Source organism: Lissotriton helveticus, chromosome 1_1, assembly GCF_964261635.1.
Source record: "Lissotriton helveticus chromosome 1_1, aLisHel1.1, whole genome shotgun sequence".
Classification (NCBI taxonomy): domain Eukaryota; kingdom Metazoa; phylum Chordata; class Amphibia; order Caudata; family Salamandridae; genus Lissotriton; species Lissotriton helveticus.
In genome coordinates this window covers 1,354,332,242-1,354,357,235 of record NC_136057.1, presented here as the reverse complement: position 1 = coordinate 1,354,357,235, position 24,994 = coordinate 1,354,332,242, and positions in this window count along the sequence as shown.

Genomic DNA, 24,994 nt, shown 5'->3' with positions numbered 1-24,994 from the left:
GGGGTACGTGAGGCTGCTACTCGTCCACTCTCTCTCTTCGAATCCTTCTTGCTTCGCACTTCGACGATGCGGGGAGCGATTTAGTTTTTATACAGCCTGCTCCTGCGCACGGCGATTGCCCCGCGCCCTCGATATATGGAGCGATGGGAGAGCATTTTGGAGCGGGACATTTCTGATACGGAATGGAAACACCTCTGGAGGGATGTGGCAGCGCACAACCATTCTGTGAGCCTTCGGGAAGCCCATCTGAAAACGATGTATGATTGGTACCTGTATCCCTCCAGGCTCCATCGCATCTTTCCTACGTCATCGGACCGATGCTGGAGAGGGTGTGGCCTGTTGGGCGACTTTCACCATATTTGGTGGGATTGCCCGATCATCCGCCCCTTCTGGTCGGAGATACTCTCCCACATCAAGGAGATATTGGGGTACCCGATCTCGGACTCGGTGGCCCATGTCCTGCTGGGACTTCGAGACCCATTGTTGGAACACCAGACTAAGGCTGATAAGCGTATTCAGTGGTTGTGCCTCGGGGCGGCTAAGCTCACCCTAGCGGCGGCGTGGAAAAAGCCGCAAGCACCGGCTGTATCACTGTGGCACTCGAGGTTGTGGGGCCTTCTGAGCATGGAGAGAATGTCAGACATCTTCCTGGGGGACTTTAAGAATTTCCACTTTCGATGGGGTCCACTAGTCCGCTTTTTGTCATCTGGCCTCCCGTCTGCGGTATGCCCGCCCACGCTACGAGCCTTGCATTTGTTTCAAGTATGATTGGTTTGTGTGTCCTCCCTCCGGGATATGTGGGAGCGTGGTTATGTCGTCACCACCGGGGAAGGGTGGGGGGTGGGGGGGGAGAACCAGTTGGGGTTTTTTTTGGTTACTATTCATTGTTGCGACTCTGCTTAGCTTGGGGCCTAGGAACTGCTATGGCTTCAGGCACCTTTCTTTTATTGCTCCTGGACAGTATTTCTATGGCCAATTGAGAAGGCACGAGCGTTGTGTCTGTCCATACCTGATGAAGCGTGTACTATTGTGGATTGCCTTCAGCATTTTCGTTATAGCTTATTACACTCCCCTGTGTGGGATTTGTGGCGGGGTTGTCGCCTATTCCTTTTCTTTTCCCCCTTTCCTCCCTTCCCTTTTTTCCTCCAAACAAATTCAATAAAAATATGTTTTACAAAAAAAAAAAGAATATATTATTTATACTGACGGATCTACGCAACCGGATATTGGTAGAAAGCAGCAATATTTTTCGGCGTGTGCTATCGTTAAAGGAAACAGGCGTGATGGCAAGTTCCATCCTAGTTGCACAAAAACGCAATCTCTAGGAGATTGCACGTCTCAGTTGGCAGAATTAAAAGCACTTATACTGGCACTTGTAAATACGGATCGGGAATTCCCCAGATTAATCGCGTGTGACTCTTGTTACTGTGTACAGTCGTACAATGAGTACTTAAAGCATTGGGAACAAAACAGGTTTAAAGATGCAAAAGGTGGCACAATTAAACACAAAATGTTATGGGTACAGGTAACGGAATTGAAATCCGAGCTACCGAGTACTCACCTGATCCATATACTGAGTCATCAACGTGATGGCGTTCACGTTGAAGGGAATTCATTGGCTGACGAAGCTGCAAAGGGGACTGTTCGCACAGGCTTCCATAGCTGCGCTGACTCGTTCAAAAACGAGGATAGATGGAGAAATAATGATAGCTGTCACTGCATCACGCAAAGGTAGCACAGCAGTACCTAAAACATTTCCACTCAAATACTCCTACAAGTTAGATGCACAAAACATTCCATATGCTCAGATTCCTGGAGTGGGGGCTAGAGTAATACCGAATATGGATCGTAGGCAAGGTTTAATATTAGCTGCACACAAGGGTTTAGGCTCTGCGCACACAGGCGTTACAGCGAATATTTCTTTACTGAAACAGCGCTATTGGTGGCCAGGGTTAACTAAGCAAACTAAAGACTGAGGGCCAGATGTAGGTAGGCGTTTACCGGGTGGTAACGGCCGAAAACCGGTAAAATCGGCCGTTACCGACCGGAATCCAGGAAATGAGATGTAGGAGGCCATTAATTACCGATTTTTGAAAATCCGAGTCGGAAACATACCGACTCGGTAAAAATGACCCGGTAAAATTACCGTGTCGGAATCTACCGTATACATAAATACCGAGTTCGTATTTTCCGACTCGGTAAATCAGAAACGGTAATAATTAGCCTTGGAGATGTAGGTAAGCACAAAAATACCGATTCTGCCGAAAAACGGTATTTTTTAGTCGGTATTTACCATGGATTGAAAGCAGGTGGTGACCAAGGGAGGGCTATACAAAAAGGCCCAAAATGCACCTCAGGACCCATGATGGCGGCTTTTTACATCATAGCAAGACGGCAGAGACTACAGGCAGCAGGACAGAGAGAATGGCTAAGGGAGGAACAAGTGTACAGGCAGAGGATAACACTGTTCCAACTGACAGAGCCTGAAATACTGCAGAGGTACAGGCTACACCCAGACACCATCAATCAATTGATCAGGGACCTACACCCTCTCCTGGACCACCCAACACCCAGGGCCCATGCCATCCCACCTCATGTCCAGGTGCTATGTAGCTTACACCTGCTGGCCTCAGGGAGCTACCAGAGTGTGATAGCTGTAGTGGGTGGCGTGTCCCAGGGCTGCCTGTCCCGCTTCTTCAGGAGGTTTCTTGACGCCATGATGCAGAGGATGGGGCATTATATTTCATTCCCTGTTACACCGGCAGAATTAGCCAAAACCAAGACTGACTTTTATCAACTGGCACACTTCCCTCACGTGATCGGCTGCATCGATGGCACCCACGTCCCACTCTGTCCACCTGCAGCCACAGAGCACATATACAGGAATCGCAAATCGACGCACTCCATCAACGTCCAGGTCATATGTAATGCAGGTAACCTCATCACTGACATCGTAGCCAAGTTCCCCGGAAGTACCCATGATTCTTACATATTCCAGAATAGTGGAATATACACACGCCTACTTGCCGGAGAATTTGGAAATGGATACCTGCTAGGTAAATCACATTGACACACCCTGACACTCACATTAGATCTACGTCTCATGTACTTGCAATTAATGTCTATCTTTCTCCCTCTAGGCGACAGTGCATATGCCCTACGGTCCTTTGTGCTCACTCCCTACCTCAACCCATCCACCAGGAGTGAAAGGCGATACAACGTGGCTCACAGATCCACACGAAACGTAGTTGAGCGCACATTTGGACTCCTAAAGAGCAGGTTTCGCTGCCTCCACAAGAGTGGAGGTGCACGGCAGTACACCCCAATCATCTGCTGCAAAATAATAGCGACCTGTGCAATGTTGCATAATCTCGCCACCAAGCAAGGCACTGAGGTGGAGCTCACATATCATGAGGACATTGATGACGACCCAGAGGTGGCAGAGCCCCAAGCTACAGTGGCAGCAGCAGCTACAGATGGGAGACTGAGACGGGCAGAGGTTACACAACAATATTTCTGAGTGAGTAAAGAGACACAGGCATGAATGTAACTTTGTGTAAGTAGTTTAATATTCACTACGCCACAGCATTGTTAGCTCACATTGGGCTCACTAATACAAACACTCCATGAGTGTGTTGTCACGGTTAACACCACCGTGACTACAGCCTTGGGTGGAGTGCAAAGTCATTGTTTGTGGCCACGGGCCACAGGGCGGGGCTGCTGTGGCTGTGAATTAATGTTCTCACTCTGGCCTGTCACACTTCCCCGACGCCTGCCACTCCTCCGTAAGTCATGCACAGGAGTGCTTGCACCACTCCTGCTGGTGGACCCCTCGCTTTCGGCAGCACAAGTGTCGCCTCCAGTGCCAGTCTGATGCGCGAGCACTAGCTCCATAGCAGAGGTCATCCTGGCCATACCTTCACTTAAATTGTTGCAGCACTGCACTATGGCATCCTGCATCGTGACTGACCGTCTGCACAGCACAGTGGTAGCAGTCGCAAACCTGTTCAGGGCCTTGGTTTGCTGGCGCACATCCACACGGGCCTTGCGTCTCTCCAAATGGTCCCTGTCCAATTTGTCACACAGGACAGTCATGCACTGTGTAATATCAGATATTCCTGACGCCATGGATTGCATGCTTTCTGCCATTTCCCCTATGCCCTTGCCTACTGCTTCCAGTTTATTATTTGTTGTGCGTGCGTGCCTCTGAACCCCCATCATCGCTTTTGCCTGCAGGCGCTGCACCTTCACCATGGTGGCCCCCAGTCCGCAGAAGACACCTTGGACTTGCCGCACATCCTCTACCTCCCGTGGCCGTCGCCCTCGGACACTGGCCCGCGTGACTCTGGGACTGGGCTGCTGCTCGGTGTTGCCTCTGTCCTGTGTGTCACCCTCCACCTCCTCCTCCGATGATGTTTGCAGTATTCTGCGAGGGGGCACATCATGGCTCCTTACTCTTCCCAGCACTGGGGATGGTGATGTGGGGGTGGGTGATTGTTCTGCCGCTCCTGTGTCCTGACTACCGAATAGGAGAGGGGATTGTGGATTTTCTGCAGTTGCCTCCTCAGGTATCGGGGCTGCCTGCTCTTGGTCCTGCCCTCCGTGAGATGTGCTAGGTCCGGCTCCTTCCCTCCTCTTCTCTCTGACCTCTGCTGTGCTGCGCTTTGACTCTCCTGTGGACAGACATGGACATTGTGTCAGTAATGTTGTTCACCTGTGTCATGAGATAAAATACACTTCTATTGCACTTTTGCCTGTCTCTCATTTGCCTATGCTACTTGTCTGTTGCTCCCCTTGCTGCAATGCACGCTGACTGCTCTGAGGTATCTACACATGACTACATTTCCCAGGATGCATTGCAGGACATTAGTTAAACCTGTTGTGGAGTCTGATTTGTCCTGTGAGGGGAATAGGTAAATGGGTAAATGATAATGTTCTTGCATCTTACCTGGTTTCTTTGCTCCTCTTGCTGAGCTGTCAGCGTCTCCAATTCCGTGAATACATTCCTTCTCAAGGGTGGATGCCACCATCTCCTCGATGTCGGTGAGTCTGGGGGCTCTGTTTCTTCCTCCTCCTGTCGCAGCACTTTCCTTGCGGTGGGCAGCAAGTTTTTTTTTGGTGATTATGCGGATGTCATACCACCGTTTTTTTAGGTCTTCAAGGTCACGGTGGGTGACACCAATGGCATTTACCTTGCCTTGTATGTCCAACCAGGTGCTGCGTTTGATTGATTCTGCAACATGCAGAGTTTGCTTTCCAAAAATGTTGCCATAATGTCTGACAATCTCCGAAATTAGCACCTGCAGTTCCTCCTGGCTGAACTTCTGCTTCCTTTTGCGCTCTGCAGCATCTCTCTGTGCCTCCTGGCTCTCCATCTTGCAGTGTAGTTTGTCTCAGGAAAGGCTGCTCCACACTCTGTCCTCCTGCTCTACTGACTGTTTGTTTCTGCACCTGCATGGGCGTGGCCTGGCCCAGGTACTGGGGTGTGGTGCTTGGACCTGATTGGTTAGTTCCCCTGTGGATTTGGATTTGGGTGTGGTTGGAGTACCTGATTAGTTCACAGGCACACATGTTTGTCAGTTTCAAATTCTTCGGCGGATAGTTCCGACACGGTAATTACCGGGTCGGTTTTTACCGACTCGGTATTTTCCGGGTCGGGAGTTCCCATTCATTCCTATGGGCCATGGCACCGGTGGATCAGTTTGGGTATTTCCGTCTCGGATTTTACCGTGTAGGTATATTCCGAGTCGGTAAATACCGTTTCCGATTACCGACAGGTTCCGAGTCGGTATTTGTTACCGCCATTGTTACCTACATCTCATTTTCCTACTCGGTAATACCGAGTCGGTATGACTCGGTATTTAAGAGGTCGGAAAATAAAATTTACCTACATCTGGCCCTATGAGCCATATGTAGGTAGCTAAATACGGGTCGGTAACTGCCGAAATTCGGTAAATTTGCCGTTACCGACCGCTATTTAGGCATTTGAGATGTAGTAGGCCAAATTTAAGGATTTGGTAAATATGAATTGGTAAATACCGATAATCATTACTGCATCCAAAATTACCGAATCGGTATTTACCGAATTTTTTACCGAATCGGTAAATAAGAAACGTTAAAAATGAGAATGGAGATGTGGGTAACTAGTAAAATACTGAATTTCATGAAATTCGGTATTTAAGAGTCAGTAATTACCATGGATTGAAAGCAGGTGGTAACCAGGTGCACACCATGAAACAGGCCCCAAAATGCAACAGTGTGATCACAATGGCGGCATTCTACGTGATAGCAAGGCGGCTATGGCTACAGGCAGCAGGAGAGAGGCACTGGAGACGGGAGGAGCAAGTTTACAGACAGAGGATCACACTCTTCCAACTTACAGCGGCAGAGATCCATGAAAGGTACAGGCCCCACACCATCCTGGACTTGATAAGGGACCAGCACCCACTCCTGGAGCACCCAACACCAAGGGCGCATGCCATACCACCACATGTGCAGGTGCTTTGAAGCCTACATCTGCTTTCATCTGGCAGTTACCAGGGGGTGATAGCTGCGGTAGGTGGGGTGTCCCAGAGCTGCCTGTCCCGTTTCTTCAGGAAGTTCCTGAGGCCATGATGCAGAGAATGCATCATTACATCCGCTTCCCTGACACCCTTGGTGGAACTGCTGAAGACAAAGACTGACTTCTACCAAATGGCCCAGTTTCCACAAGTGATCGGCTGCATAGATGGCACACACATCCCAATCTGCCCACCTGCTGCCACAGAGCTCATCTACAGGAACAGAAAGTCCACACACCCAATAAATGTTCAGGTAATCTGTGATGCTGCCAACATAATCACAGACATCGTTGCCAAATTCCCAGGAAGCACACACGACTCCTACATCTTCCAGAACAGTGGGATTTACACACGCCTGACAGCGGGGGAATTTGGAGAAGGATACCTTTTTAAAAAACTGTAACACATCCTAATAGAAACTGCAGATGTAGGTGTTGTTGTGCATGTGACTAATGGCTCTATCTTTCCCACATAGGCGATAGTGCATATGCCGTACACTCATTCATCCTAACACCCTACCTGAACCCATCAACCCCAAGTGAGAGACGATACAACGTGGCACACAATCTACTCGCTATGTTGTGGAGCTCACCTTTGAACTGTTAAATAGCAGGTTCCACTGCCTCCACAAAAGCGGAGGCGCACGTCAGTACTCACCCCTCATCTGCTGTAAAATCATTGCAACTTGGGCAATGCTGCATAACCTTGCCACTATGAAAGGAACAGCAGGAGAATTGACAGATATGGAGGATGATGATGATGAATGTGCACACCCTGAGCCCATCACAGCAGGAGTTGCGCAAGCAACAGATGGGAGACAGAGACGGTCAGAGATCACACGCAACTATTTCTAAGTAAGTAAGGAGACACAGCCAGTTGTAGTATGTACACAACGTAGTTTAATTATGTGGCACTACGCCAGTACACAAAAAAAGTCCCAAATGTGGCAGTCCAATTGTAGCCATCCATTATGGAAGTCCTGGGTTACTTCACCCATTCCAGGTCAGGTAGTCTGGGCATCCTTAGTGTTTGCGGGCATGCCTACCGGTGCTCGATTCCAATCGCTGGCTGTCCTCACTGGCAGTGTGGGCAGTGCCAGCCCCATGGAGCCTGCTGCTCCTCCGGGTGTCAGGAATTGTGGGGTTATGCTGCTCCTACTGGTGCTCTCCTCGCTCTCCATCACATCCAGAGCAACAGTATTAGCGGACTTCCTCCACTGCACTTGTCACCCTCACAAGGCCCCTGGAGACTTCACTACTGCTGTGTGCCAGTCCTTCCTGCATGTTCACGCAGCGCCTGCAAAGCAGTGAAGTGGCAGTGGCTAGGCGGTTGACTGCCGTTGTGTGTTGTTCTGCCCTCTGCCTCTCCTTCCAACTGGTTGCCCTGTCCTCATCCAACTTGCTGCATAAGAACAGCACAGACTGGGACATGTCCCGCATGCCCGCAGCCATCTCCCTCATTCCCTCCGCCATAGAGCTGATGCCCTTATTAATGTTTTCAACACTGACATTTAGGTGCCGCATCTGCCTTTGGACAGACTGGATGGCCTTCCCCTGCATCCGCTGCACTTTCACCATACTGGCCTCCAGTCCGCAGAAGACACCAGGACCCTCGACATGTCGTGATTGACTGCTGTCTCTGGCCCTGCGGCGTCTGCCACCTGTGTGGGCCCCCTCGGAGGTGGACTGCTGATTGGCATTGCTGTCCGCAACTGCCACGGTTGTATTGTCACCCCCAACGTGTCCCCTGCAGAGGACTCCATTTCCATTAGTGTGGCCATGACATGCCTTTTGGTTTTCTGGACTGCAGGTGTTCTTGCAGCTGGTGACTTAACTAGTTCAGGTGAGGACAGGAGTAGAGGTGAGCCAAAACGCTCTGGGGAGGCCTGCAGTTGTGGTGATGTTGGAGGGTCTTGGGAGGCCTGCAACTGTGGTGATGCTGGAGGGTCTTGGGAGGCCTGCAGGTGTGGTGACGCAGGAAGGTCTTGGGAGTCTGGCTGTACTGTTGATGCAGTTTCCTGGGTGGTTTGCCCTGTGCTTGTGCTCGCCTCTTGTGTGTCTTCCCTCCGTGGTGCACTCCATTCCTTGTCCTTTTGGACGCTTGCAAGATGTCTCGCCTGTGGACAGAAAATCTAACATTAGCTCTGCGTTCCTGCAGCCCTGGTAATACAATTACATTCTCATCACTGATACACTGTCGCTATTGCCTCAGCTTGCTCTTCACTGATGTGTGTCGCATGCCTTGTTGTTTGGTGAGCTGTCTGACATGGTATGTGTTTCAATGACTACATCTCCCATAATGCATTGCTGGTATATTCCAAAACCTGTACTGGAGTGGGGTTGACACTACCACATTGGGGAAGGGAAAAGGGAAGGGGAAGGAGTGGGGGTGATTGCTGTGCATGCTTCTTACCTTTACTGGTTGCAGCTCGTGCTGAGCTGTCTGCATCACCAATCCCACAGACTCTGTCTGGTTCAAGGGTGGACTCCACCAGCTCCTCAAGCTCTGTCAGGGCAGGTGCCCTGTTCCTCCCTCCTCCTGTCAGGTTTGCCTCTTTGTGGAGCTCAGCCATCTTCCTCTTAGTCACGCTCCAGAGGTCATACCACCTCTTTTTCAGGTCGTCAATGTCCCTTGGGGTCACTCCTATTGCATTGACCTTAGCCTGTATTGCCAGCCAGATTTTCCTCTTGGCAGATTTTGCAACCTGCAGGGACTGCTTCCCAAACAACTTGTGGTGCTCCTTTACAACCTCCTCCACAAGGACCTGCAGCTCCATGGTGCTAAATTTGAGCTTTCTCTTCCTCTCTCCACCTTCCCTGTCAGTATCTTTGCTTGCCATTTTGCAGCTTTCAAGCAGAAAAAGTTTCCAAAGGGCTCAAGGACTCTGCTCTGCTCTGCAAGCCTCTCCAGCAGCTTCAGATTGAGTGCACCTGCATGGCTGTGGTCACTTCCTGGTTGGGAGGAGGGGTGGTTGCACCGGATTGGCTGATTCCTTAATTGTTTCTGTATTTGAATTTCCGATTCGGTATTTACCGATTCAGTAATTTCCGAATCGGAAATTACCGATCAGTTTTGGATATTCGGTATTTTTTACCGGATTTTTACCTACATCCCAAATACCGATTTCTGATTACCGATTCAGTAAAATTCGTTAAAAATCGGTATTTAAGAATCGGTATTTGGGATTTACCTACATGTAGGATTTACCTACACTGAAGCTTTGCTAGTCGCGTTACTGTCGGCTACGCCCTGCGCTGTGTGTTGTTTTCTCTACTTTTAAAACTCTTTATTTTCATTTTGTGTACTATTTTAAATACCTGACACTCGCTGTTGCAAGTTGCTTGATCCTCACTGCGCCGCACGCCTCCCGCTCCGACCCCGGTCCACCACAGCTGATGGCTGTTTGAGTGGAGGGCGGACCGGTAGAGCGAGACACGCCCCTCTCTGCCTGCAGGGTAAAAAATTGGCCCCATGTCAAGAACGCACAGCGGACGCGGCGGCGCGGAAGGCGCGCCAAAGGCAAGCCCGTCTGCACCCAGCCAAGCCCGGCCGTGCCCGACCGGGCCCAGGGGCCATGGACTATGGCCAAATTATAAGTTATACTCCTGAGAAGATAAGATCACTAAAACCATAGGCAAAATTATGCCCTCCCTTGGACCTCACTACCTACAGTCGAATTCTAACTAATGGTATTTCATCATCCCAGACAGAGCACGCTCTTCCCACTGCTCCTATCTCACACTCTCTTGTAGTCACTAAGACTAAAGCAATTAAGCAAACTGCCCTCCGCCTCCTTTACCTGAACACGCGTTCCCTGGTAAAACACCAACTTAACATTTTCCTGCTGCTTACTTCGGATAAATCGGATGTCCTTCTTATCACCAAAACCTGGTTAACCCAGGATTCTTTACCTGACATCTTAGCAGCCCTACCCTCCGACTACTACATCTTGTCGGTAAATCGGGCGACTGGGAAGGCGGGAGGAGGGGTCGCTGCCATAATTAACAAAAACTTGAAATTCACCACCATGACCTCTCTCATTCTCCCGGAGGTTGAGAATATGGTCATAAAATTTGACATAGACTCAGGTTCCTTTGTGCTGGTTCTCATCTACTGTCCCCCTCAGGCAATGCCTACCTTCCCTACTTCTCTAAGAGAACAAATGGCCACACTAGGTGCTTCTGATCGGAGACCTGAACTACTGGTTCGATGATGCCTTTGGGGGACCTCACGCAGCTGAATTATCCGAACTTTTATCTAATCTGAACCTAGTCCAGCATCTACACTCTCCTACTCACGAAAAGGAACATATTCTGGATTACATCTGGTCCCACGATATCTCACTTTCCACTCCGCTAATCTCCCCATGTATCTGGTCAGATCATCACCTGATACAATTTACAATTATTTCCAGTAGCCTTAAAAATTCCACCCCCTTGGGAAACGCCGTAAGGAGAAATCCGCACAAATTGATACACTAGAACGGGACCTTCAGGCCCTAGAGAATGCATCAGATGGGTCCCCGGAGCAGATTCGAGATAGGCTGCATAGGCAGCCGCTCCTTGCAAAGGAGATTAGAGATGTACTAAGTGACCAGGCGAGATCCCATGCCCTGGCAATCCAGAGAAGAGTGTACGACCTGGGGGAGAAGGCCAACAAAATGATAGCCTGGCTGGAGAGACGAGATCGGGACCGTAACTGGATCCCGGGAATTCAACGACCAGATGGATTTGTGCGAGTCACGGGGAAGGAGATAGCGGTGGAATTCGCGCGATACTACGAGGCGGTTTCTCAGTCTCACACTGTTCGACAGGAACAGGAATACCGGGACTTTTTGGCTCCCTTGCAGCTGCCTACCTTGGAACAAGCTGATAGAGATATCCTAGACTCACCCATAACGGTCCAGGAAGTGGAGGACGCCATGGGAGACTTGCAGGTGGGGAAGGCGCCGGGGCCCAATGGCTTCCCATCAGAAGCGTTCGGTTGTGTGTCAAGCCGCCAAGCACCTCACATGCTGAGTATGTTTAATGAAGCCAAGCAGGTGGGGGTACTTCCCAAAGACTTACGGTCGGCAACGATCGTTGTACTACATAAAGCCGGCAAACCGCAGGAGCTGTGCAGCTCCTACAGACCCATCTCCTTACTTAACTTCGAGACCAAGGTCCTCGGTAAAATTCTGGCCACGAGATTGGGGGCGGTCATACAGTCCCTGATATACCCGGACCAGTCAGGCTTTATGCCTCACAGAAGCACTCATCTCAATCTACGGCGCTTGTTTGAGGTCTTGCAGGGGGTGTCCGCAAGGCCGGAGGTGCCAGCAGCCCTGCTATCCCTCGACGCCCATATGGCGTTTGATAGTATGGAGTGGCGGTACCTCTACGCAGTTCTGGAAAAATTGGGCTTTGGAGAACACTTCCGAGCATGGGTTCAGCTGCTATATACTGCACCGCTGGCAAGAGTCCGGGCGAATGGAGTGCTGTCGAGAGAGTTCCACCTCGGCCGGGGCACGCGTCAGGGCTGCCCCCTCTCACCCACCTTGTTCGCACTGGCGCTGGAACCTCTGGCGCACTGGATCCAAACAGATCCTTTGGTGTGGGGTATCGATCTGGGAGGGGGCTGGTAGGAGCGTATCTCATTTTACGCTGATGACATACTCCTGTATGTACAGAGACCGGCGGCCTCCATTTAGAGGCTGGTGGACATCATAGGAGAGTTTGGCACGTACTCTGGATACCGCATAAACTGGAGTAAGTCCCTGGGGCATGTGTTAGCAGAGCCACAACTCCGGCTGCCGGCAGATTGCAGAGATTTAGCCTGGAAGGATGTTTTTAAATACTTAGGGATTTGGATTACGCATTCTGATTCGGAATTCCTGCGTCTGAATGTTTCGACGCAGCTAGATCGGCTGCGCGGAGATGTGGAGCATTGGAGGTCTCGCTGATGGGGCGAGCAGTTCTATTGAAAATGATGGCCCTCCCTCGCTTGCTTTATGCTTTACAATGTGCTCCCTTCCTGGTCCCAGACCAGATTTTTAGGACAATTGAGTCTGAACAACGTTCCTTGCTGTGGAGTGGTGGGTGTCCTAAAATAGCCCTCAAGAAACTGCAAAGGGGCCCATATGAGGGAGGGCTGGCTACACCGGATATCCGCCTCTATTATTGGGCGACACAGCTAATCAATGTGAATGGATGGGTGTTCTCCCCTCTGGAGGAACCAGCCTACAGGGTGGACAGACTAGCCTTTGGTAGCGAAACATACCTAGCAGCTCTATATACTAGAGGTAGGCGGGCCGTCCTCTTCCTCCCCAAACGGCAGCAGGGGTTGCGGTATGGAAACGGGCGACGAAATTGCTTGGGTGGGAGGCGAAGCTCACGGAGCAGACTCCTTTGTGGGCGGGATCCTTCCTGCCGGCAGTGGCAAAATTGTGAGATTTACGCAGATGGGGCTTGATAGGTATTGACGTGCTGGGGGACATTTGGAAACTGGGAGAGATGTTGAAATTTGCTGATATGCAGGCCGAATATCAGATGGAGAGCGGAGAATTCCTCCACTACCATCAGCTTAAGTTCGCTCTGCACAGGCATCTGGCCCCAGGGGAGAAGCTGCCTGAATATGCACCGCTGGAGGACAGATTGTGTTTAGACCCCATGATCGATAAAGCAATCTCACTCGCATATAAAAAACTCAGTAACAACATCCCGGACATGCTGGGGCCCCTGCGGGAAAGGTGGGAGACGAGCTGGGGCTGCTGGAGGATGATGACTGGGGGGAAGCCCTGCAGTGCCCCAGGGAGGTGGCGATTCGCGCAAGGTTCTGGCTGGTTCAACTTCGCATCCTGCATAGATCGTACACTCCACGAACAACACAGTACCGAATAGGCTATGTGGACTCCCGCTTCTGCCTCAGGGGGTGCGGGGAGGAAGGGATCTTCTTCCATATTTTATGGGACTGTGCAAAGATCAGGGCATATTGGTCTAGTGTGACGGGCATCATGGCCGAAGTGGTGGGAGCAGAGGTGCCGCTGGAGGCTAGATGGCATGTGTTAGGAGTTACCAGTGATATCACCTGGCCAAGGTGGGACAAGGTATGGTTAGCCCTGGTGAGCATGGTAGCTAAAAGAAACATCACAAGGTTGTGGGGCAGTGATCTAACGCCAACGGTGGAAGAGTGGGAGCGAGACCTGGATTGGTGCCAGCGGGCGGAGAAGGTAATTTACAAAAGTCGAGTTTGCCCTAAGAAATGGGAAAGTATATGGGCGGCCTGGAGGCGCTATAGAGGGGATTGGCTGGACTCGCAGTCGAATGGGGAGCCGATATGAGAAGGGCACGGGGTGGAGCCTTTAGCTGATAGATATGCATTAACAACACTGTGGACTTGCGGCGCCATTCCTACTCTGGCTCCTCCTGGGTTTTGGTTGCATTACAGGCCAGGGGGCCATATTCAGTGTCGGGAGTAGAGTGAAGGGAGGGGGGGGGGGGGGGGGGTTATGTCCTTACAGGTATGCATTGGGGGGGTCAATTGGGGTGGTTTGGAGGCCGGATCTATGGTGGGTGGGAGGGTTGGTCATGGCGGGTAGGTTGATTATCTTACTATGATTGTAATTGCATTTATCAATGATTGTCAACGAATTTCTGCTGCTAACTGATGTCCTATGTTTTGGAGCTGGTTTTCTTGCAATAAAAAGAATTTGGAGAAAAAAAAAATTCCACCCCCTTAGCAGGGGGTGTGACCAGGAAGTGGAAATCCTTAAACAAAGTGGATTTTATTAATACTTTGGAGAACCCTGTACCCATCTTTTGTCTGGTTGTTAACTCCATGGAGGGAAAAGTTACAGAGTGGCTACTATCAGCTAGCGATACTCATGCCCCTATTGTCAAATTCTCCCCTGCTCGCCACTCAGATTCCCACAAATTGTTCACCATCGACCTCAAAAAACAAAAGCTCAAGATTTGCGCCAAATCGAGAGAAAATGGAGATCAAAATACTCAATTGAAGACGGAACAATTTTTTACTGCCCGTAGAGAGTATAAGAAAGCCATAATGACCACTAAAGCGGCTTACTTCTCTACAAAATTACTTAACGCCCAAAACAAATCCAAAGAAATCTTCAAAATAGTAAATAACTTATGCAACGACGCAGGAACCTCAGCTTTTCAGACCCCCATGCAAGAACTTTGCAATTCCTTGAATGATTATTTTCTGGACAAAATCTCTTTCATTAAAGCTAGTCTCCCCAATACCATCAACTGGGAACCACAGGATGATATCTCCAGTAACCAATGCATATTAGATACCCTTCAGCCCATTTGTCCTAAAACACTATTAGAGCTTATGGCCCGTGTTAAATCGGATTCACCTAATGACTGCTGTCCTCCGCACGTATTAAAAGAGATATTTACCATCCTGCCTCAGAGCGTGCTTCCTTTTCTTAATGAACCACTTGCCCAAGGCAAGATTCCTAGCGCCTTTAAGTGTGCGACGGTAGTCCCGCTGATAAAAAATACAGGGGCTGATTCTAGTAACCCCGTCAACTACCGCCCTATTTCTCTCCTCCCTTTCTTGGCAAAAATACTAGAGGCCCACGTAGCCAGGTGTGTGTCCAGCTTCATCGAACGCTCGGACTATCTAGAGCCAAACCAAGCTGGCTTCCGCCGGGCGCACTCAACGGAGGCTGTGATCCTTGCAGTCTTGAACACTCTCAGAGCAAATACAGATAGGGGCGACCATCAAGCTCTGGTGCTCCTGGACTTGTCGGCCGCGTTCGATACGGTCGACCACACTATCCTGTTGAACCGTGTCAAACAGGCGGGCCTGATTGGACCTGCACTTGGCTGGATTGAATCCTTCCTTGCCGACCGCACTCAAGCAGTAAGTGTAGGAAGGTGGATACCGGACTATGGTTACCCCAGATTTTTAGCCTTGTGTTTAGCTGGTTTTCGACGTAGTTGGCCTGGGATCCTGCTAATCAGTGCCCCAGGCTATCTGCTCTCTCTATAAAATGGACTCCATGTACCTTAGCTACATACCTAATTGGATATTAGGTCACTCTTATGAGTCCCTGTACAGTGTACCATAGGTACCCAGGGCATAGGTGCACCCAAGGCCCACCAGGGGCTGCAGCATACCTTTTGCCACCCCTGGCTGGCCATCCAAACTGACACAACTGGCTGATCACTCAGCTGGGGCAAGGATGTGTAATCACCCCTTGCTTGGATATAGTATTCCTATGTCTAACCTTATATCTAGACACATATGCACCTATAAGTCACTCCTATGGCAGGCCTTAACAATCCTGAAGGCAGAGTGCTTGGTTTTATGTGAGATGGGGCTCTAGCATGAGCTGAGCCTGTCTGCAGCTTTCGGAACCATGTCCTTATAGCTGTTCTAGGGAATTGCCATACCATATACTCTTAGGTGCATTATGAACCTCGCGGTTAAATGCTAACTCTGGTTTGGCTTTATCAAAACATGTTGTGTAAGGTGTCATACGCTTTGGAATACTACCCCCTCGCCAGTCATGGCGACGGGGGTAGCATTCCACCCTTCTAGAGGGAGAAGACATGTTACTTCCATTAATCCCGGTTAAAGTTAACCAGAGCCTCAGCATCACAAAATGGATGCTGCTGCCACAGACACAAGTCTGACCTCCTGCTGCTGGGAGTCCTTCCAGCGAGGGAGGCTTGGACAATAGGTTTCCTGTCACAGGGAGGTGCTAGCACCACCCCAGACAGGCTATAGTGTATTGGCGGTACAAAAGGGGGGTGGTGATGGACGGAGCATCCGAACCAATCAAACACTCACACCCAGTCAAAAGATATAGGTTTAATCCATCACCGTTCTTTAGCCCACTCTGCCACCCCAGTTCAGACATGGCTATATGCAAATTAGTCTGACTCTGTGCCTCAAGGGAACAGTCCAGTCCGAACTGCCAAGCCATGCCTTCCCTGGACCGGATACAAGCTTCCGAGGACCGGTTTCTGGCATTACAGCCGTCTTCAGCCCGGCTTGCTTGAATTCAGTGGCAAAGTGAGCAAGGGACTCACGTCTGAGCATACCCTGCCACATTTATGGCGGCCAAAAGCGGTACAAAAGGGGGTGGTGATGGACGGAGCATCCGAACCAATCAAACACTCACACCCAGTCAAAAGATCTGGGTTTAATCTATCCCCGTATAGTGTATTGGGGCAGGGAGGACTGAATGAAATGCGAAACTGCCTGGGGCACACAAGGTGTCTCATGCATAGTCCAGTTCAAACCGGTGCTGGGGCACTCCAGCCCCAGCTATGGCGCGAAACTGGACAAAGGGAAAGGGGTGTAACCACCCCCTTCCTGGGTCCCACCCATAGGAGGGACCTAGCAGGTAATCCAGCCCCTAGATTTGGTATATAGGTAGGAGCTGAGTCCCAAGACTTTAGATTTATCCTGACTGAAACTCTGATACGAAACTCTGGACCTTGGACATCCTACTCGACGTAAAAGACTGAAGAATCTCCCTTGTGGTCAAGGGGTGACCACCCTGTGCAACCAGGCACCATCAAGCGCTCAACGGGTTGCTTTGTCGTTGCTCGAACACAGAGCCTAACAAGACCCGGACTTCCAGACTTCCTTCAGCCCGATCCACAGCCACAGCAAAGCTGAGACCCGTGGAGGCGACGCGAGACGTGGGACCGCCCATCTTGGAAAGCCAGCTAAACGCTTTCCGTGCAACTTCTAAGGCACCCTCGAAGTTGTGCATTGGGGAATGAGAAGCCCCAGCCCCGAGCATCCACTGCACCAAAGATCACCTCTCCACACACACCGAGTGCTGCGTGGGGCCCTTTTGCATTTTCCTGCTCGACGCGTCTGTCCGGTCACTTGCCCGTTGCCGAAATCCGAAATCTACACCGCTGGTCTATTTTAGTATATGGTTTAGCGGGCCACTCGGGCCTATCCATATTGTGCAACTTATTGTATGTTATATTAATTTACTTGTTATGCGCTTGTGCTTCTGTTCTCATAAAGAGATCAGAGGATTGATTTAGAAATAAATACATATATATTTTGAATATATAACCTGTGTGGTATCCTTTCATTTGGTATTAAAAGGATTGCATATGGTAAAACAGCTGGCTTCACATGCCCTCTTGAGTTTAGCCTAAGACTGCTTTTGTCCATGCTACCCCTAGGATAGATGGTCTATAAGGTTGACTTTACAACCATCACCATAAGGGTTGTTTGGACTGGTGCAAGGTGCTCACTAGAATAGTGAACATCATATACCAGACCAACTTCTCACAGTAAGGCTAGGGAATCTTACCGCCACCAAGCTCACTTCCACCTGTGCTGTTCAACTTATATTTAAGGCCGTTGATTCACTCATTAAAAAACAGAAACATTACCATTTTCAACTATGCTGATGATCTTCAGATCATATTTTCACTTGGCTCCCCTAATGCCGTAATTGAGTTCCAGTTAACCATGCTTCACATCCAACGCTGGATGGATGCGAACCATCTGAAACTCAAGACAGAGTTGGTTTTGCCTGGGAGGAGTGAGAATAGCTGGGGCACGCATTTCTGGCCGGTAGAACTCGGGCCTCCCCCTACCCACTCTTCCTCGGTGAAAAGCCTAGGGGTCATCATCAACGCCAACCTCTCGCTCCGTGGACAGGTGGGAGCTGTGATCTCCTCCTGTGTCCACCAACTAAGGAAAATTAGGAAAATTGCACACCTGCTGACCCATTCAGCTTTAATACAGGTGGTGCTAGCCCTCATACTCTCACGGCTCGACTTCTCAAACTCCATCTATCTCGGGCTGCCATTGGGTCTACAAAAAAGACTTCAAATGGTCCAGAATCCATGATTGTTTGGCTGTTTTACAGGATCTAAATGAATCCAGGACAAAACAAAGCGATGTCTATCTACAGCAGACCACCACTGAAGAAGTCAAGGTAGTCACAGCAAGACCTGTCTGGATCCCAGAAGTCGGGGAACTGGTCAGAGAGAAAATAGCCGACAAAATGAATTTGGACCCTCTTACAGAAAACCTGTACCAGTCTTTGCAGTACACAGAACAAGAACTGTGCTGTTCCCGCCTCTTGCCGGAAAGAAGGAGAAAAGATTTGTCTCAATTGACTTAATCAAACCACACTATGTGGCCGATACTAAACAGTAGGCCTAGTGAACTCCGCTGGAGCAGACGTCCTTCTCTAGCTACAATCAAAGAAGTTCAAACAGAAAGATTCATCACGTTTGAGGAGCCATCTGTAAGGAATGAAGGACTAAGCAACAATGCTATGGAACTTGTTCCACTTGAAACAGACATTCAAAATAAAAATGAAAATCTGAATAATGCACAAGTTGCAATTAGACCGAATACAAACGTCTACATGAACATGCCTCGTCGAGAGGAAAATAACAGTTCAACCAATCCCGATTCAATTCAAACAATTGATCGAACAGATTCTGGCTATTTCATCAAGTTTGATACGTTTTCCCTGGATCCAAGCAAGCCGGAAACAACGCCAGCCAAAACACCATTCAAGCATGAACGAAAGGAATTTCTTCTTTTTCTTCAAAAGACATATATGCTATCACCTTGGATTGAACTCTGGGTAATTTCTGGGGTATTGTTTTTTTCATTTCTGGCTAAGCTTAGTTTTGACTTTAAGTATGCTTATCAATGGACAGTTTCGTCAACAAGGTTCCACAGCCCTAAAGGTCAACATCCTACTGAAGCCACATCCATCATCACATCGTGACCACAGAGACTTGTCATCAGTGAACATCACAGCTGTTCCTATACCCGATGGTATAGGATGGGACAAGGTTGACTTCAACATATTCGGACCAACAGAACTTTTTTTTGGTAATCAATTTTATCAGGTTTTTAAGAACAATCAAATTCATTGGCAGCAAATCAAACATCACAGTTAAAACACATCTCATCATATACAATCGACAAAGGTAAAGGTGGCCCATCCTGATTGGGTGTGGTATTACCCAGATATTGCAGCTGTACAAAAAGACTCAGACCCTCACACTGGTAGTAAACGGAACCATTTACCCCACACTTTACGAAATAATTCGGGGCATCCCCGGGCCTCGAAGAGAGACTCCTCCTGGACTCCACATCAATCTACCCCCCTCTTCCATTTCCGCACAGTCGGCGCCACTGCCTGAGACCAGAGCGCAGCTATGTCTCTTTTCGTCACCGCCACTGCTGTCCCCAGGAAACACTTGTCTGCCCTGGAGCCGTCCAGGCCGTCGAACACCCCCAACAGCAATCGCCTCGGATCATGGGAAACGTCCCACCCTAGGACCTGTGTGAGCTCGAGTTCCACCCCGCTCCAGAACGGCGCCAGAGCTGGGCATTGCCACACCATGTGGTAGAAGTCTGCTGGAGCAGACTCGCAGCGCGCACATGCCAGGGAGGATCTCATAGGGGCCCGGAAAAGGCGTGCCGGGTGAGGTATGCCGCGTGTAGGTAGTAAAGTTGGACCAGGCGTAACTTAGAGGATGTAGTCAGGGTTTTAGGTGCCATAAAGGTGTCCCGCCAGTCTGCCTCTTCCAGAGGGCCTATCCACCCCTCCCAGCGCTCCCGAAGCCGGTCCAGGGACGCCGGACCGTTGTTCACTAGTGACCGGTATATTCGCCCCCCCCCCCAGGTTCCCCATCATCACCTGAGCCTCCGGGGGCTGAATTCCGGGAGAGAAGTGGCGGATGGAATGTGTATGTGAAGGGCTTGTCTGAGTTGTAGGTACTTATAGAATTGGGAATGAAGAAGGGTGTGACGTTGTTGTAGGTCGGCAAAGGATCGAATGTGGTCTCCCACCCACACGTCTCCAAGCAGCGAGATCCCAACAAGGTCCCAGATGCGGAACCCCTGCAAGGACGAGACCTCCCTCAACCAAGCACCATTCCACAACGGCGTTTGTCTGGTGAGCTTCCGGTCGCCAGGCAGTGAGCACCGTCCTAGTGACTGGGGGTAGAGCCTACGGCACTGGGCAGCCGTATAAAAACGCCTGAATCTGCGCAAAGTCCATTGTTCTGAATTCGTGGTTCACGTTGAGTCTCGTGGCCAGGTAGTAGATGTGGAGATTAGTCACCCCCATGCCTCCGTCAAAGGGGGGAATAAGACAGTGTGCCAGGGACATTCGCGACCGCCCTCCCCCACCACAGAAACCGGGTGAGAACGCCGTCCAGTTCCCAAAACCAGCTACCTGGAAGGTGGATGGAGATATTTTGCAGAGTGTAGAGAAAGCGGGGGAGGATCATCATTCTGAAAAGCGCACTCCTACCAGTGGGTTAAGGGGAAGGGTCTGCTATTTGTTAAGGTCTGCCTTCATTCGAGTGACCAGGGGTGCGACATTCAGGGCCCATTCGAGCTCCGGCAGGAGGGTAACCCACACGCCCAGATACTTAAATGATTGTCTCCGGAGGGGAATCACCGCCTGCCAATCGAAACACGCCTGAGAGGGGTGCAACGAGGCCAGGGTTGATTTCGCGGGGTTAAGTCGGAGCCCAGAGACCCGCTCATAAGCAGAGAGGACCTCCCGGTATCTAGGGCCGGAACGGTCCGGATCTGCCAGGTAATGCAGGACATCGTCCGCATAGAGAGCTATCTTATCAACCTGGCTCAGGTCCCAGGCCCAACCCCGGATGAGAGGGTCCTGGCAAATGAGCGCCACCAGGGGCTCCATTACCAGCGCAAATATGAGCGGTGAGAGCGGGCATCCCTGACGGGTGCCCCTCCAGATCGGGAACGTCTCGGAAAGCTCACCATTAATGAGGACATGGGCTCTAGGGTTACTATAAAGGACCCTGATCGGGTGGCGGAAGGAAAGACCAAATCCCATCCTCTCCAGTACATCCTCAAGGTAGCTCCAGTCCACCGTATCAAAAGCTTTCTCGAAGTCGATGAAAAGCAACGCCAGATATGGGGTCAGTTGATGACGATGGGCCATAGTCAGGTGGAGGTGACAAATGCAGTGACGGGTACCTCTGGCAGGCATGAACCCACATTGGTCGGGGTGGACCAAGTCCTGTAGGAAGGGACGGAGTCGCTGAGCTATCACGGTGGCAAAGATCTTAACCTCCGTGTTAATCAACGAGATTGGGCGGTAATCTGCAGAATCCAGGGAGGACGGTTGCGTCTTCGGAATGACCACAATAGTGGCCACATCGGTTTCAGGCGAGAAGGACCCCTCCTCCACCACATGGTTGAATAGCTCCACTAAGTGGGGGACCAATTCATCTCGGAAGGCCGCGTAGTACTCTTGGGGGTACTCGTCAGGTCCGGGCGTCCTACCTGGATGCAATAGGGAAATTGCCCCGTGAATTTCTTCCGGGGTGAAAGGGTGGTCCAAGGTATCAGCGGTCTCCTGGGGGAGACATGGCAGCTGGTACCGGTCTCCTCCAGCAAGCCTGCCAGGGAGGCGCAAGGAGGGCAAGCGGCGTACAAGGCCACGTAGTAGCCCGCAAAAGTTTGCGCAATGGCTGATGACGTTACATGGTGGATCCCAGTGATCGTCCGAATCTTGGGGATGATACGGTTACCTTTGGGGTAGGACACTAGGTTGTGGAGAAGCTTGCCATTTTTATCTCCCCATTCATAAATACGTGCCACCGAGGAGCGCCAGAGCATTTTAGCGGACTCCAGTGAGATCCGACGAATCTCTTCACGGACCATTGCTAGTTGTCTAGAGGAGTCATCGCTACCGTTGGTCAGTTGGACGCTTCCCAACTGCACTGCCTGGGTCTCCAACTGCACAAGCTGGGCGGCCTGTTCCGTACGTTTCACGTGGACCAACCCTCTGGCCACACCCCGAACTACCGCCTTGCCGGCCTCCCACAACGTCCGTGGTGAAGGTACGGAGCCCATATTAGTGGAGAAGTAGTGGCGTAATTCCTGCCCTAGGGATTCTACCAGCACAGAGTCTTGCAGGAACCAGGCGTTCAGCCGCCAGGTCGCCCCTGGGCCCGCAGCAGAGGCTCCAATACGGAGAGAGATGGGGGGAGTGATCCGAGATACTCCCCAGGGCAATATATCGCCCCCAGACAACAATTGGCAGACCATGGTGGGCATTAGAATGAGGTCAATACGGGAGTGGGTACGGTGAGCCGCCGATGTGTGGGTGAATTGTTCTTTGCGGGGGTTCCATACCCTCCAAACGTCGCAGAGGCCCACGGCCGATGACCAGCCAGAGAGTCTCTTTGCGGAGGCTAGACGATGCGCCGACGGGACACCCATCTCATCACGTAAGGGCTGCAAGACGGCGTTAAAGTCACCCCCAACAACAGTGAGGCCCTGTGGAAAGGAGGAAATCACCAGCGTGAGGCGCCGAAGGGTGGACACCAGGAGCGCAGGGGGAACATAAGTGCACAGAAAGTTCATAGGGTGTCCCTCAATCGTCCCCGTCATGGCCACATACAAACCCTGCGCGTCAGTCTCCGCTTTGGCCAGGGTAAAGGGAAGTGCCTTTCTGAGCAAATTGGCCACCCCCCCCCGGGAACCCCGGGCAAAACCGGAGTGCCCGACCCGGTCAAACCCGTAACGGGCTAGGAAATTGCATTGTGAGCCCAGAAGGTGTGTCTCCTGGAGAAACAGAATGTCAGGCATGTGGCGGTGGGCAGCACGGAGGACAGCTGTACGCTTGATTCGTTCAAGAAGGCCATTTACATTCCAGGAGAGGTCTGTTAAGGGTGTAAGACATTTAGAGGGTTGAGATGTGGAGGGTGCAGATGCGAGCGGGGGTCCGCGTTCGGTCTAAAGGAAACACCGACCCGGACCCGGGGCCTAAAGATGCGGCTAGAAGAAGTAGTGATGTGCTTGTCTACTGCGGAAGCATCTAGGAACGCGCGGCTACCAATGGGTACTAAACACAGCGGCCCGTATGCGGCTAAAAATAACAAACTGTTGGGAGACAACGATCTACCCCCTCCTTCGCCCCCCAACTCCCCCCACCATACACTTCAGAAAAGGAAGCAACCTTCCACCCCTCAAATTTCCCAACCATCAACTACCCCACAAAGAGGTGAACTGCTAATCTAATATGATTAGCAACAAACCAGTAAGGACATGGCTGAGTTGGACCCCCCTCCATGTATTCGGATGAAATGCTAACAGCTGAAAGCATAGAATGACAATCGTGTGACTAATAGAGTGCATCTAGCCCAGGACTGCAAAGAAGATCAAATCCCAACCGGACCACACGGTAGAGCCCGATAGGCCCCGGCTCGAAGGGTCAGGAGCAGTCACGTTGTTGGGAGACACGAAGGGTGAATTGTGAGTTGCACCATGTGGTGCCGGTCATATTCCCTCTTACCCACCAGATCCACGGATCACGGGGCTCCCGGACAGGTCCGAGTCCGACATGGCCCGTCGCAGAGTTTCACCAGGGACGCTGCCCAAATCAATCAAGGAAGAAGTCAGGTTGGGGGCGATGGGGCCCTGATTTGGAGTCTGGGCTGGAGAGCGCCGGGACTGTGCCTCTGGCGAACGGGAACCCCCTCCCCAGCGGCCGCCACGCCTCCGAGACCCGATTCGGCGCCGCTGGGGCTTAGGTGCGACCTGGTTTGGCTGCGTCAGGGCCCTCCGGGCAGGAGAAAGGGCCGCCCCCCGCAAGAGGGGCCGCTCCTCCGTGAGCCAGGTCCACGCCGCCTGGGGGGTGTCGAAGAAGACTGTCTTTTCCTGGAAGATCACCTTGAGCCGAGCTGGGAAGAGGAGCCCATAGCGGAGGCCCATCACCCTGAGTTTTTGTTTAACCTCATCATAGGATCGGCGTTGAGTCTGCACCTCCAGGGAGTAATCCGGAAAGACCATCATTTTGTAATTCTGGAAGTGCAGTGGACCCAGCTCCCTGGCCGCCCCAGTATAGAGTCCCTGTCCCGGAAATTGAAGGTCCTGAGGATGAAGGGTCGAGCAGGAGCTCCAGGCGGAGGTTTGGGAGCATGAGAGCGATGAGCCCGCTCCACCTGGATCCAGGGGGAAAGTTTCTCTTTGGGCATCCAGGAGCGGATCCAGGTCTCTATAAAGGTGTCGGGGTGACCCTTCTCCACTCCCTCCGGAAAACCCAGGAGGCGCAGGTTGTTTCTTCGCGCCCTATTTTCGGCATCTTCGACCCTACGGTGTAGCTCCGAGGTCTGCGTCTGAAGAAGCGCCACCTGGGATTTGAGGGTGCCCACGTCATCCTCCACCATGGAGATACGGGATTCCGCCTCTGTGATGCGCGCTGTGGCCTTGCGGTTGTCCTGGCAAATTAGGGCCACGTCCACCCGCACCTCTCCGATCTTGCTCTCTACAGAGGCCTGTGACGTACTTATCGCCTGTAGGATGGTAGAGAGATCCCCACCCGGCGATGCCAAGCACGGCCAGAGGCCCTCCACCTGGATCCCGGTCCGACGTGGTGAACTGCTCCATTTTAGTTTGGGTTGTGGGAACGGGGATTTGAGTGG